At 31.5% G+C, this 14,258-nt stretch overlaps 1 long non-coding RNA gene across 1 annotated transcript; it reads right to left on the reverse strand.

Moving 5' to 3' along the window:
* Positions 1–11,488: 11,488 nt before the first annotated feature.
* On the reverse strand, positions 11,489–13,707 carry LOC147015347 (uncharacterized). Its single transcript, XR_015050293.1, has 2 exons — positions 12,524–13,707; positions 11,489–12,427 (listed from the first exon to the last, which is right to left on the reverse strand). It is a non-coding gene; the product is annotated as an uncharacterized LOC147015347 (long non-coding RNA).
* Positions 13,708–14,258: the final 551 nt, after the last annotated feature.

Here is a 14,258-nt window from a genome sequence, read left to right on the forward strand (position 1 = left end):
TCTTTCATTAATTTAGTGAGTCTTATACAATCCTTTTCTAATCGTTTTACAAACTCTTGTGAAGCATTTTTTCCACGATAATGTTCAAGTTTGTTATACTTTTCTTCAACAGATGATTTGATATAATAACAGAAACCACAAGGAATATGTTTTTGATATTTATTTGTATATGGTTCTTTTGGATTAGGAGAAGCAGTATTTATCTTTTTAAGGATGCATTCAAAATCAGCGTATATCACAAATGGGTGCATGATAGATTTATTATAATCTTCAAAAGAAATCTTTTCACCAGGTTTAGGCATTGTAATTACAGCTGATTTATGATTACTACAATATTTTGAATGTTGTTCTAATCGTTCTTTTGTATGAAATGAATTAAGACATCGCTTACAAGGATATATTTTGTTTGCTGTTCTGAATACCTGAGAAGAGATTAATCTTGATAAATTATTGATGTATGTGTAATGTGAATTCTTTCCAACACTAAAATATAAAAGGTCAATGTGTGTTTCTTCATTTTTATAGTTGTTTGAAATTTTTAATATTTGAACTTTGTTTGTATCCGTTAATCCATATACATTAATAGAAAGATTATTCTTTTTCTCAAATTTAGGAATATCTGTTAGTGGCATTGGGAATTTAAAATCTTTAATGTCCAAGGTATTCTCATATTTCATATATTGTTTTACTCTTTCTGAATTACATTTTGGTGGATGAAAGTGAGCAAGAACAGACCAGAGAAAACATTTATTATCATTGTTCTTAATATTAACAACTGCCTTCTTTAGTTTTATTTCTTTTGGTAATTCAATATAAGAAGAAGCTTGAAGAGGGTTTGATTTTAGAATGTGTATATCTAAAAAGATGATTTTTTTAAATATTGAATCCACTTCCTACCATTGTATTATCAACATCCTCCTCTTGTCTTGATAGTTCTTCATAAACCCCACTATTCAAAAAATCTTGAAATGATGTTATAAAATGAAGACCTGTTCTCATATAAGGAGTATGTTCTTCATCTTGTCTTTTCATATTCATTTTCACTCCCATATAAAACTTTAAAGTTTTCATTTCTTTTAATGTCTTTTTAATAAATTTTTCAACATCGGGTTTCACTATTTCAATTGATTCAGCTATTGATGATGGACCGGGTTCTCCAAATTGAAAAATCCTTATTTTTATATGCCCTTTAAATGCCCCATCAGTGTTTTCAATATAATAGTCTCGCTTTACTTTAAACTCATTTTTCTTGTGTTTTTGTGATTGAAGATGTTTATTATAACTACTCTTCAAAACATCCTTTGAACAGATATCACAATGTTTTCTTTCCAACTCAAGAGGAGATATTTGATGAAATAGATTAAATGTGTGTTTGTTGGTTCGGAGGTGTTTTCTATAATGTTTATATTCGTGATTACAAACATCGCAGTACGTTGTATTCACCATATTTATAGAATAAAACTTTGCTTAAACTAAAATTTTCTTGATGAAAATTTCGTTTAATTTATAGGTGAATCTGTGCTTAAAAACATTTTATCCTCCAACTTTTTCACTGAATAAATACAATGTTTCAAGACACAAAAGACAAGTTTCAATCAATCTCTTCATCTGTTAAAGATACTGAGAAATATGTCAAGGATGTAAAATTGAACAAAGATAAATATAACAACTATTGGATAAAAACTATTATGGTAAATAATATGAGTTCTTCAATTTCCTTCAGTGGAAGGGCTTTTAGTATACCTGGTAGAACATCAATTAAAGTATCTCTAACAAAAGTTTCTCCTCTCCTTCTAGTAATATATTCAAAACTAGAAAAAGCAATGAAACAAGAAAAAGTATCAAAGAACAAAAACCTTATGGATGAAGCTTTAGAAAGAAAAGATAAGACCATCTGTAATATGCAAGGAGAAATTTGTATTTTTTTCAACAACCCTAAAGATGTAAATCCTGATGAAATAAAGGATGTTAATATATCAGGTGAAATGACATTTCGTTCAATAGTAGTTAACGATAATTTTAAAATTACCTTTAATATAAAAAATGTTGTCGTTGAATCTGATAATGAAAAAAAGTATATCGATATCGATGGTAATATACAACTGAAAGTATAGATGAATTTCAGTTTAAGTAAAGTTTTACTTTATAAATATGCTAGACTTTCCTGATTCTTCATATGACAAATTTGAGAATTGTCCTGCGTGTGAAAGAGGGGAATTAAACACAGAGTCAAAAGCCTATAAACAATGTATATTCTGTGATTATCTTCTAATTAATGATAATAAAAAATATAAAAAGGAAAATAATTCTTTTAGATTTACACCAAAAATGAATTACTTTACAAGATTGATTAGAGAAATGAATGTAAAGTATGAGGGTGATAACACACCTTTCCTTACAAGGGAAGAAACTGAACGTATAAGAGAAATGTTCAAAGGATTGTTGTTATATATTATTCATGGATGTAATTTTCAGGGAAATATCAATACAAGATATTGTATAAATAAAATAATGGATTATCTTGAAATTAAACCTGAACTTAGGATAAAATATAGAGTTTCTAAAAAAGCCAATAATAAATTAAATAACTTGTTTTCTAAATATATAAATGAATGATTTTTTACCTATTTGGGAAAATAAGATAAAATTTAACAACCATAAAAATCTCCCAAATTCATTAAGATGTCTCATAGTTGGTTCAAGTGGATGTGGAAAAACCTGCTTACTTTTAAAAATGCTCCTCACTCCCAACTTTTTAGATTATGATAATTTAATAATTTTCACAAAGTCGAGTTTTCAACCAGAGTATCAACTACTCTCACAAGGTTTTAATGCTGGTCTTCAAAAAGAAGATATAATCGGTTTATTTAAACGTCAAAAAAACCTAAATGATTATAACATTGAAGATATAATTCAACTATTTTGTGATACACAGAGATGTAAAAAGAAATCAAATCCTATAACTTGTATTCTTAGTGATAATACGGATGATATACCGTCTCCCCAAGATTTGGATAAATCAAAAAAGAACCTCGTTATCTTTGATGATTGTGTTAATGAGAGAAACCAAACGGTAATGGACAGCTACTACACAAGAGGGAGACATTCTTCTTGTAATTGTATTTATCTTAGTCAATCATACTTTCAACTTCCTCGTCGTTCCATCAGAAACAATGCTAATACTTTTATTTTATTCAAGTTAAATTCAATAGATATCAATAATTTTTGGAGAGATAATTGTTCTACATTATGTAGTAAAAAGAAATTTGAGGATTACATGAAGCACACGACTGAAAAATATAAATATATTGTTGTGAAACAAGATGAGATATTAAGGGATATATTTTTTGTTTTATAAACAATTACATATATAAATGACAACTATTATTATAAATCTTGTGGGTAAATCTGCTTCTGGAAAAAACTTTCATAAATCAAGGTTCTTGTGTAGTACAAATGAGAATATTGTAAATTTACTTAAAAAACACCCCGTGATACGCATTGTATCAACAACAACTAGAGCAATAAGACCTGGAGAAGTAAAAGGTGAAGATTATCACTATATTTCAGTGGAGGAACATATGCGATTGAGGAATGAAGGACAAATATTAGAGGAGGTTTCTCTTGGTACAACAAAATATTCACATTGTAAGAGTGAGTTAAGGAAACTAAAATCTGGTGGTGTTGGGATATTAGAAACTAATCCAGAAGGAACGAGACAAATTATTAAATATCTGAGCGGGGTGAAGATTTTATCATTCGGTTTTTATGTTGATGAAGAAACTCAACGCAAACGTATGAAAAGCAGAGATGCAAGGATTAGTGAAGAAGAAATTACAACTCGCATTAATGTTAATAAAGAATTTGATGAAATATTTAAAGAAAAGGATTTATTTGAACACATCTACTTGAATGATGAAGAAAAGGAAAATTTCCCTGTTAATCTTTACAATTCATTAAATGATATTTTACAATAAATAAATGGATACAAAAGAAAGAGCAAGAAGATTTAAGGAACATCAAGAGTTGGTTTCAAAAGTTGTAAAACAGCAGGAAGACATAAAGAAGAAACGCAGACAGAAACTAACGGGCGAAGAAGTATTTGAAAGAAAACAAGAGAAATTTTTTAAACCACTTTTAAAAACTTCCCAAGAAAAAATGAAAGATGTTTCCACAGTTCCCACAGTAGAATATACTCCCAGAAAGCTCCAAATGTTAAAAGATTTCAGTCAAATGACGGAGGAAGAATTAGAGCATATTGGAGAATTAGAATATTATGAAGGTTTATTTCAACAACTGGAAGAGATTAATCAACCCCCTGATTATATTGTGAATGCTGTTCAAAACAATGAATATTCAGCGGATTCAAAAACCAAAGCAGGACTCATTCCAACAGAACAACCAGCAATATTTCATCTTGTTCAAGAAAAGGTATTGATATTTAATGATGAATTAAGGTTCTTAAGTTCTGCTCAACCCCCTGTTAAACTAACTCCGAGATTAATGTTTCTTCTCACAAAAGATGGAAGACAAGGTTCAACTGTGAGGGATGAATCAAAGTATATTGATAAACCATTGGATATGGAAAATAATGATGATAGAGTATATATTGATTTGCTGAACACTCTAAATTATAAGGTTATTCTTTCTGGTAAAAGTAGGAAGAATGAGAAGGAGAAACACATTATTCAGGCTTTAAGTATCCTTGGTTCAGGTATTAGTTTTCTTCCAAATGACCCATCGCAATTAGTTAATAGACTGTTATTGTTGTTAGGCAGTAAGAAGGCTGGAAATAACAATTGTTTTAATGAAGCATCAGCCATTTTAGACCAGTTGATAAACATGAAAATAATTAATAAATCTCAATATAAAGACATTTTATCTCATATTAAATAAGATGAGAAGCACAATCCTGAGTTTTATTTTCACAACAAGCGACCACACATCTTCATTCCCATACCCACTACAACTTGACACAACAAAAGAATATGAGGCATCTTTATTGTCCATGGAAACTTATAATACCTTATTTAATATAACCGAGAAAAATGACAAGTTTAGTTATAATCCGGGAAGTGGATACAAAACGATAACAGTCTCACCCGGAGCATACGAGATTTCTCAAATATCTTCCGAAATTGCTCGTCTTATGAAAGAACAGGGTGATGAACCAAAAAATATTGTTATAAACATTCAAAAACATACTTCAAAATCAACGATTAAAGTTAAAAATAACTACAAGGTTGATTTCACAATTGATAATTCATTTAGAGAGTTATTGGGTTTCTCCTCAAAAAGATTGAAACTAATGGGATGTTTTACAGTGATAATGTCATTCAAATATCCTCAGGAATAAATTCGGTGTTAATTCACTGTGATTTGATTGATGGTGCTTATAATGATGGAAAAAAAACAAATACAATATTTTCATTCAGCGCATACTCAACCCCAATTGGTTATAAATTCAATATGGAACCTAAAAATTTGGTTTATCTATCTGTGTCAGGAAAAACCATACACAGAGTAAATTTTAGGATAACCGACCAAGATAATCGTGTGATTTCTTTTAATGGAGAAGTTATATCCATCAGAATTCACCTACGTGAAGTTTTCCAATAAATAAATACGATGGTTATTGTGAGGAAACACGAGTTGGGAAAATATAAAATAATTACAGGGGATGGGATGTTCCTTTCCTCGTACTACAAGGGTGAAGGTATGTATCTTGGTAGAGGATACTATAAACCTAAGAGACAAAGGGGTGTCGGACATCAATTTAGAGGAGATGGGATAATTGATACTCTCATGGGTATTGGTTCAACTATTCTTAAACATAAAGACCTAATTGGTTCAACTGCTTCTGCTGTGGGAAATGTAGCAGGTGCTGTAAAGAGTATAAAAGATGCTCAGAAGGAATCTCATAAATTACAAGCAATAAAAGAAATTAAGAAAGGTAAAACTCAGTTGTCCCCCCAAGAACGACAGAAAATAATTCAAATACTTGGATCAGGGTTTCAAAAGTTTTAACATCTTTTTTCCTAAATAAATACAAGTATGGAAGCAATTGATAGTATCTATGATTTGGATGATACTATTATTATCTCAAACTCCACTAAAAAGAAGATTACTTCAAGGTAAATGCAATAACTGGAACAGACTGGAATACAAATGGTACAAAAAGTTTTGAAATAAATAATCAACAAACCTATTTGAATCTCTCCGAAAGTTTCTTGTTGTGTAAATTTAAATTCACTAAGGCTGGGAATAACACAAACGCTACACTTGTAAATGATTTCTTCTGGAAAATGTTTGATAGTGTGCGATTGTATATTGGAACACAAGAAGTTGAAGCGGTTGATTATGTCTCTGCTGTATCTGAAATGATGAAATTTACACTCTATACATTCAGTGATAGAATGGGAAAGGGGTCTGTCGAAGGTTTTATTCCTGATATGTCAACGGGAACAAACACAGACCCTGGATATATTCAAAGGAAAGGAATGTATAATGATGATACAAAAGCAGAAAATAGTTTTACTGTGGCAGTTCCTCTTAAAGGTATATTTGGATTTTGTGATTATGATAAAGTTCTGTATGGTCTTAAAATTAGATTTCAACTACAAAGGAATGATAATGAAAATAGATTGCTTTTTGATGTTGGTAGTGCTTTTGGTGAACAGAATAAATTTGTAATTGAGGAGATGAGTTGGTATATCAGTGAATATACTCCTAATCTTAAAACAGAAGAGATGTTGAATCGAAGACTTAACTCAAAGAAACCACTCAGTGTATCATACCTCAAAAGAAGATGTCAACACGTTAAACTCAACCAAACTACTTACACGTGGAATTTGGGTGTTCTGGAAGGAAAGCCACGATATCTGTGGATGATTTTTAAAAAGCCAGATGGTGATACTGCGACTGATAAGAATAATGCATTGAGTGATAATGCTAAGGTGAAACAACTTCGCGTTTCTCTAGATGGAACATTTTATCCACGAGATAGATTGGAAATTAATTGGGAAAAAATGATTTTGCTGAAGCATACAAGTCTTACCAAAAGGTGTGTGAAAGTAATGGAAATAAAGAACCTATTTTGGATATGACAGCATTTAAAAGTTTGTATACAATCTATGCGTTTGACCTGAGCGCTCAAAAGGAAACTATAAAGTCTAATCGAGTGGATACTTCCCTATACATTGAAAGAGGAGAGAGTGCAGAAGTTGATACATATTGTTTGCTTTTGGAAGAAACAGAATTGCAGATTAATACAGATAATGGTGTGATGATTAGTCTCACATAATTTTTTGTTCAATAAATGAGTGGCAAAGTACCAACTGGGGTATATGTTAATCAAATCAATCTTCATAAACTATCATCTTGTGTTCAAAATCAAAAGCCTTGTACGATTAACGTTAATACAATTCGGAGAAAAGGAGCAGTAAGAATTGATGTTTTGCTCACAAGAGAACAGGTTAAAATCTTGAATGACACTGGCTCACTTAAAATTAAAATGACAAAACCAATGTTGAAAAAATATTCAATAAGAGAGACGAGTGGAGGATTTCTCCCATTTCTAATTCCTTTATTTGCTGGTTTAAGTGCGGTTGGAGCATTGACGGGTGGTATTTCAACAGCGGTGAAAACTGCCAACGAAAGGAAGGCTCAACTCCAGGCTCAAAAAGAATTGGAAAGACATAACAAAGAGTTGGAGAAACAAATTAGTGGAAGTGGTGTAATTGTAGATTTTGCTGAAAAACTTGAAGGTCTGCCTGATAAAGCGAGATTGTTAGTTGGAGATATGCTTTCTTCTATAGCACAAGCAGGTGTAAAATTAACGAAAAGAGGTAATGGATTATATCTTTCTAATAAATAAATGAGCATTGATGAGTGGTTGAAAGAATTTGGAAAGAATACAACATCAAATTTACAACTTGCCAAATATTGTAAGAAATTAAAAATTCATAATGTGGTTATTTGTATGAGAGATGAATTAACAAATGTGCCGAAACATACAAAGAATATTATTATGAACTTAGAAGATAATGATGGGAACGGTTCTCATTGGGTTTGTATTTTTAATAGTCAAGACAAATATTATTTTGATAGTTTTGGTCTTCCACCACCTGTTGAAGTCATAAAATTCTTACAGAATGGTGTTTACCAAACATTTCAAGTCCAAGAATTAAATTCCAAGTGTTGTGGTCAATTATGTCTATATGTGTTATTTCAACTCAACAAAAATAAAAAATTTTTATGATATTATTTTTAATCTAATATAAATGACTTATGTTGGTAAAGATGGTTCTATCTTTGGTGTATCTCAAGAACTGGATATTGATTTATCAAATTATTATACAAAGGCACAGGCTGAACGACATAAATATAATATAAACAAAAATATTAACATGAAAAATGCTTATAAATTAAAAAATTATCCAAGCCCGACTGACGCGAATGACTTGGTGAGATTAAGCGATTTATCACAATATATATACTTAAATAAAACGGCTGTGTATTCCAAAGATACAGAAGTGTTGATATTATCTCCAGGTCATACAGAATTCACAGTTCGAATTAAAATAAATTTTTATTAAGAAGGGCGTATCGTTTGTATGAGAATAGAACAATGGGGGTATGATATGAATGATTTAGGGTATAATTGGTCATTTAAAATTAACCTCGAAGACCTGGAACAATTAAATCAGTCTCGTAAGGAAGAATATTATGCACTTGGTATCGAGAATGAGTTTTGTGGAGCCACGATTAGTAAACAACAAATAAAAGAATTTAATAAGGGTAAATATAATAATGGTTTTGCCCTTGTTTATCTCATGAAAACAGAAAAAACAGGATTATATATAATAAGTAAGGAAATACAAAATGATTTAACTATGGGAAGATGGGGAGGTGTTTCGTGCCATAATATTATTCTAACATATATTTCTAATACATAAATGACAGCAAGAAGGCTTCAAGAAAATTATCATTTCTGTGTCCAAGCATACCTTCAAGAAAAGGGTATTCGTTATTTTAATAAATATGTTCTACAACATAAGAATGAGGTATTTTCAATAAAAGATTGGCATTATGCTGATGTTGATAAACCGACAACTTTAGATTTAATTAGAATGTTAAATAATGAAAAAATTATAAGGTTAAGAAAAGGTAAGGCTCTTTTAGAAATTCAAAAGAAATTTTATTGGTTTCCTGTTGTAAAAAAAATTATTTTGGATACAGGAATAACAAGAAATCCTGATGAATATATGTATAATATTCTATGGGGTGTAAGCGATTCAAGGATAGTAAGGGATGAGGAAGGAGTTGAAGAAGAGAGGGAAGAGGAGGAAAAGGAGAAGGAGGAGAGGGAGAAGAAAGATAAGGAGGAAAAGGAGAAGAGAGAGGGAGGAAAGAGAGAGAATAAATAAATATTATAGTATGGAAACCAGTGAGATTCAAAAAAGAATAGAGGTATTACAGAAAATAACTCAACCCACCGAGGAGGAATACAAAGAATTAACAAGTCTATTTGCAATACTTTCGACAAAACTATTGGCATCGACAAGCTATTCATTTTAATTCAAGTTTTTTCTGAAATAAATGGAGGAGAGAGTGAAGGCATTTCTAAGGATTCTTTATGTTTTAAAAATTAAGATTCAAATGTGCATGTTGGAAACGAAAAAGGTTTTTTCACTCTGCAGGAATTTTTCTCATAAATAAATGAGTTATTGTCTCAAATGTAAAAAGAAAACTAATACGAAAAATATTTCATATATTAAAAGTAAAAATAACAGGGTTATTCAAAAAGGTATATGTTCGGTGTGTGGTTCAAAAAAAAATCAATTTATCTCCAAACACAAACTCGGAGGAGATGTACAAAAGTTTTTATCAGGAAGTAAATTTACAACTACTGGAATACCAGGGGAATTACATCTACCAGGGTATTCTTTCTGTGGTCCAGGCACAAACTTGGATAAAAGATTAGATGAGGCAGACAATCCTAAATCCTGGAGTAAACCAATCAATAGAGTTGATGAAGTGTGCATGAGACACGATATTGATTATGGGAATACCACAACGTTGGAAGAAAAGCATGAAGCCGATAGAGAAATGTTGTATAATTTGTCTCTGATACAAAATCCAACCTTGAGAGAAAAAGTTGATAGGTTCATCGTGAAGAAGATGATTAGTGCTAAATTGAAACTTGGACTTGGAAATTCAAAAAACTTATAGGCTCTAATGATGCCATTAAGACTGAAGAGCAATTAGCTGATGAATTACATAAACCAATATTCACAAAGTTTCAGAGAAGGAAAGTTTATTCCAAGGAAGTTGATTATATCTGGTCTGCTGATTTGATTGAACTCAATAATGATAAGGGGTACAAGTATGCTTTAACCGTTATTGATTTGAGGAGTAGATATGCGTGGGTTGTCCCTTTAAAAAACAAAACAGGTAATACTCTTATGTTAGCTTTTCAACAGATATTTAATAAAAGTAAGAGAAAACCTAAAAAATTGTGGACTGATGAGGGTAGAGAGTTTTATAACAAGACATTTATGAATTTTCTAAAAAATAACAGTATTACATTATACAGTACCTTTAATGAAGGGAAGGCAGTTGTTGTTGAACGTTTTAATCGTACCTTAAAAGAGAGACTATATAAAAAATTCACACAACTCGGTTCACAACAATGGTCATCTTTTATTCAGGATATTGTGGATAAGTATAATGACACGATTCACACGTCAACAAATATGAAACCATCAGAAACATTTACAAAATTAAAATATGAAAAAGAGATTAATGTCAGAAAACCTAAGTTCAAAGTTGGTGATATCGTAAGAATATATAGGTGGAAATCTCATTTTGAAAAGGGTTTTACTGAACGATGGACGAAAGAACTTTTTAAAATTGTTGATGTAATAGATACGGTTCCTTGGACTTATAAAATATATGATTTGGAAGGGGAAGAGATTTTAGGTTCATTTTATTCACAGGAATTACAAAAGACAAAACTAAGCAGATAATACACCTTTGTGGACACTAGAGGGACAAGTCCGAGGTGTATTACAGTATATAATGTGTGTCAAGGGGGACGTTCTTAGATCTGTGAACCCCAAACACAGAATCCTCAACTGAATAGTCAAGGTTTAACTTTTGTTTGTGTGTGTGTGTGTGCAATGGGAGCAATAGGTTGGCGCTTCACTCCCTCCGACTATACACCGTTGTGGACACTCGAGGGCCAAGTCCGAGGTGTATAACAGTATATAATGTGTGTCAAGGGGTGGACGTTCTTAGATCTGTGAACCCCAAACACAGAATCCTCAACTGAATAGTCAAGGCTTAACTTTTGTTTGTTGATGTGTATGTGTGTGTGTGTGTGTGTCCCAACCCTCACATTCAAAATCTCAACCCCAACCCTCACATTCAAAATCTCAACCCCAACTCAATCCTCACCCAACACAATGTCTTTTTCAAAATGAGATTTCCACCTATATATATATATATTTTACGTTTTTTTTTTTTTTCTCTTCTTCCAATTCTGTCTTTTAAGGCTTTCAGGTTTGATGACATAGAAAGAGGGAGTAAGAACTTTCTTGATAGGTTTAAATCCCAAAGAGTGGTAGCATTTCAAGTCTTCAAAATAAACCCAACTTTCCAAGTCTCCAAGGTAGTTATTTAAACCATCAAGGCAGAACTCATTTACTGATTTTTTCAAAATTTGTGAGTCTCCAAGGTAGTTCCCATATTTAGAACCATCTTGGCAGAACCTTTTTCCTGAGTCTCCAAGGTAGTTATTTAAACCATCAAGGCAGAACTCATTTACTGATTTTTTCAAAATTTGTGAGTCTCCAAGGTAAAACTTGCATTCTGGCTCATCAACGTATAACTTGTTCAGTGGGTATTGTCTTGATAACTCACAATGAGTACTATTGCTGTAAAACTCTTTTTCAGGATTTTGCTGGTTTCCAAGGTATAACTCTTTGGTTGGGTCATCAAGGACGAACTCGTTCTGTGGGTCTTGGTCGCTCATAAGGTCTTCAACCAAGCCAACAATTTCGCCCCAAGTTGTAGCAAAAGCAGTATTTTCATTTCGTATTTCAGACACAATTTCCTGTGAGAGAAAATAATAATGTATTAATTAAGTTATTTAATTATTAAATGAGTATGCTTCAATCAAAGTTTGAAAATAGGAAAATAAAAATCTTACCTCAACAGATAAGAGGTTTGAATCCAGTTCATCAACTTGAAGGTTTAGTTCCATACAAGACAGAGAGTTCCAAGGAACCCCAAAGTCATCCCACTCAAGGTCTTGCTCGTTCTGTAGGTCTTGGTCGCTTACAAGGTCTTCAACCAAGTCAACAATTTCGCTCCAAGTTGTAGCAAAAGCAGTATTTTCATTTTGTATTTCAGATACAATTTCCTGTGAGAGAAAATAATAATGTATTAATAAAGTTATTTAATTATTAAATGAGTATGCTTCAATCAAAGTTTGAAAATAGGAAAATAAAAATCTTACCTCAATGGATAAGAGGTTTGAATCCAGTTCATCAACTTGAAGGTTTAGTTCCATACAAGTCAGAGAGTTCCAAGGAACCCCAAAGTCATCCCACTCAAGGTCTTGGTCGCTCATAAGGTCTTCAACCAAGCCAACAATTTCCCCCAAGTTGTAGCAAAAGCAGTATTTTCATTTTGTATTTCAGATACAATTTCCTGTGAGAGAAAATAATAATGTATTAATTAAGTTATTTAATTATTAAATGAGTATGCTTCAATCAAAGTTTGAAAATAGGAAAATAAAAATCTTACCTCAACAGATAAGAGGTTTGAATCCAGTTCATCAACTTGAAGGTTTAGTTCCATACAACACAGAGAGTTCCAGGCAAGCACACAGCACACCATTGCCAGCAAAAACAAATGTTTAAAATGGAGCCTGGGCTTGAAGCTTTTATAGGGAAAGACTGGTGGGTGTGGTTTCCTTTGGAAATTCCCTGGGCAAGCCGAGGCAAGCCTTCATTGGGAAATTTTTCAAAACCATAACATCCTGTAATTTTCTAGTGATTTCTTTGTGAGTCAGAGATGAACTGGAAATGATGTAAGAGTGGGCGGGGCTTAGCAAAAGTAGGCGGGGCTTAGGAAAAGTGGGCGTGGCTTAGAAAAAAATACCTCATGAAAAGTGGGCAGAGCTTAGCAAAGTGGGCGGGGCTTAGGAAAAGTGGGCGTGGCTTAGAAAAAACCTCACGAAAAGTGGGTGGAGCTTAGCAAAATTTGGCGGGGCTTAAAGAAAAGTGGGCGGGGCTTAAAAGTGGGCAGGGCTTAAAGAAAAGTGGGCGTGGCTTATTGAATACCTTGTGGAAAGTGGGCGGGGCTTAGCAAAAGTGGGCGGGGCTCAAAGAAAAGTGGGCGGGGCTTAACAAAAAAATAACCTGTGGCTCAGGAGGTGGTCAAACAAGAGCATTAAGAGAAGTTTATCATTTCGTAATGGCACAAAAGGGGTATCTTAAAAAATATAAAGATTCAAATGTTTTGTTTGTCAATATTTTAGATGGGGATTATTGTGCAAAGAAAATTAAACTATTGAAGGAATTTGAGAATGAACAAATCTTTATAGGTTCAATGAGTGAGCTGTTCAACCCCCAGGTGTTCAATTCAATGAGGTTCAACCTGCAGGTTAAAAGGGGAGACAAATAAATATACCTTGGGATAAAAAGGGGGTTTATTTTTAGGGAAAAAAAAAGGGAATCGCTGAAAATCCCCCATTCATTTACATGGGGAAAAGTGAGCCAGAATCAGTATTCTTCCCCTACATATACATATATATATATATATATATATATATATATATATATATATATATATATATGTATGTATATGTATATATATATATATGTATATGTATATATATATATATATGTATATATATATATATATATATGTATATATATGTATATGTATATATATATGTATATGTATATATATGTATATGTATATATATATGTATATGTATATATATGTATATATATGTATATATATGTATGTATATGTATGTATATGTATATATATATATATATATGTATATATACGTATATATATATATATATATATATATATATATATATATATATATATATATATATATATATATATATATTATGTATATATATATATATATAATATGTGTATATATGTATATATATAATATGTGTATATATGTATATATATAATATGTGTATATATGTATATATATAATATGT

Source organism: Eptatretus burgeri, chromosome 12, assembly GCF_056783735.1.
Source record: "Eptatretus burgeri isolate ZD-2024b chromosome 12, Ebu_testis_v1, whole genome shotgun sequence".
Lineage (NCBI taxonomy): Eukaryota > Metazoa > Chordata > Myxini > Myxiniformes > Myxinidae > Eptatretus > Eptatretus burgeri.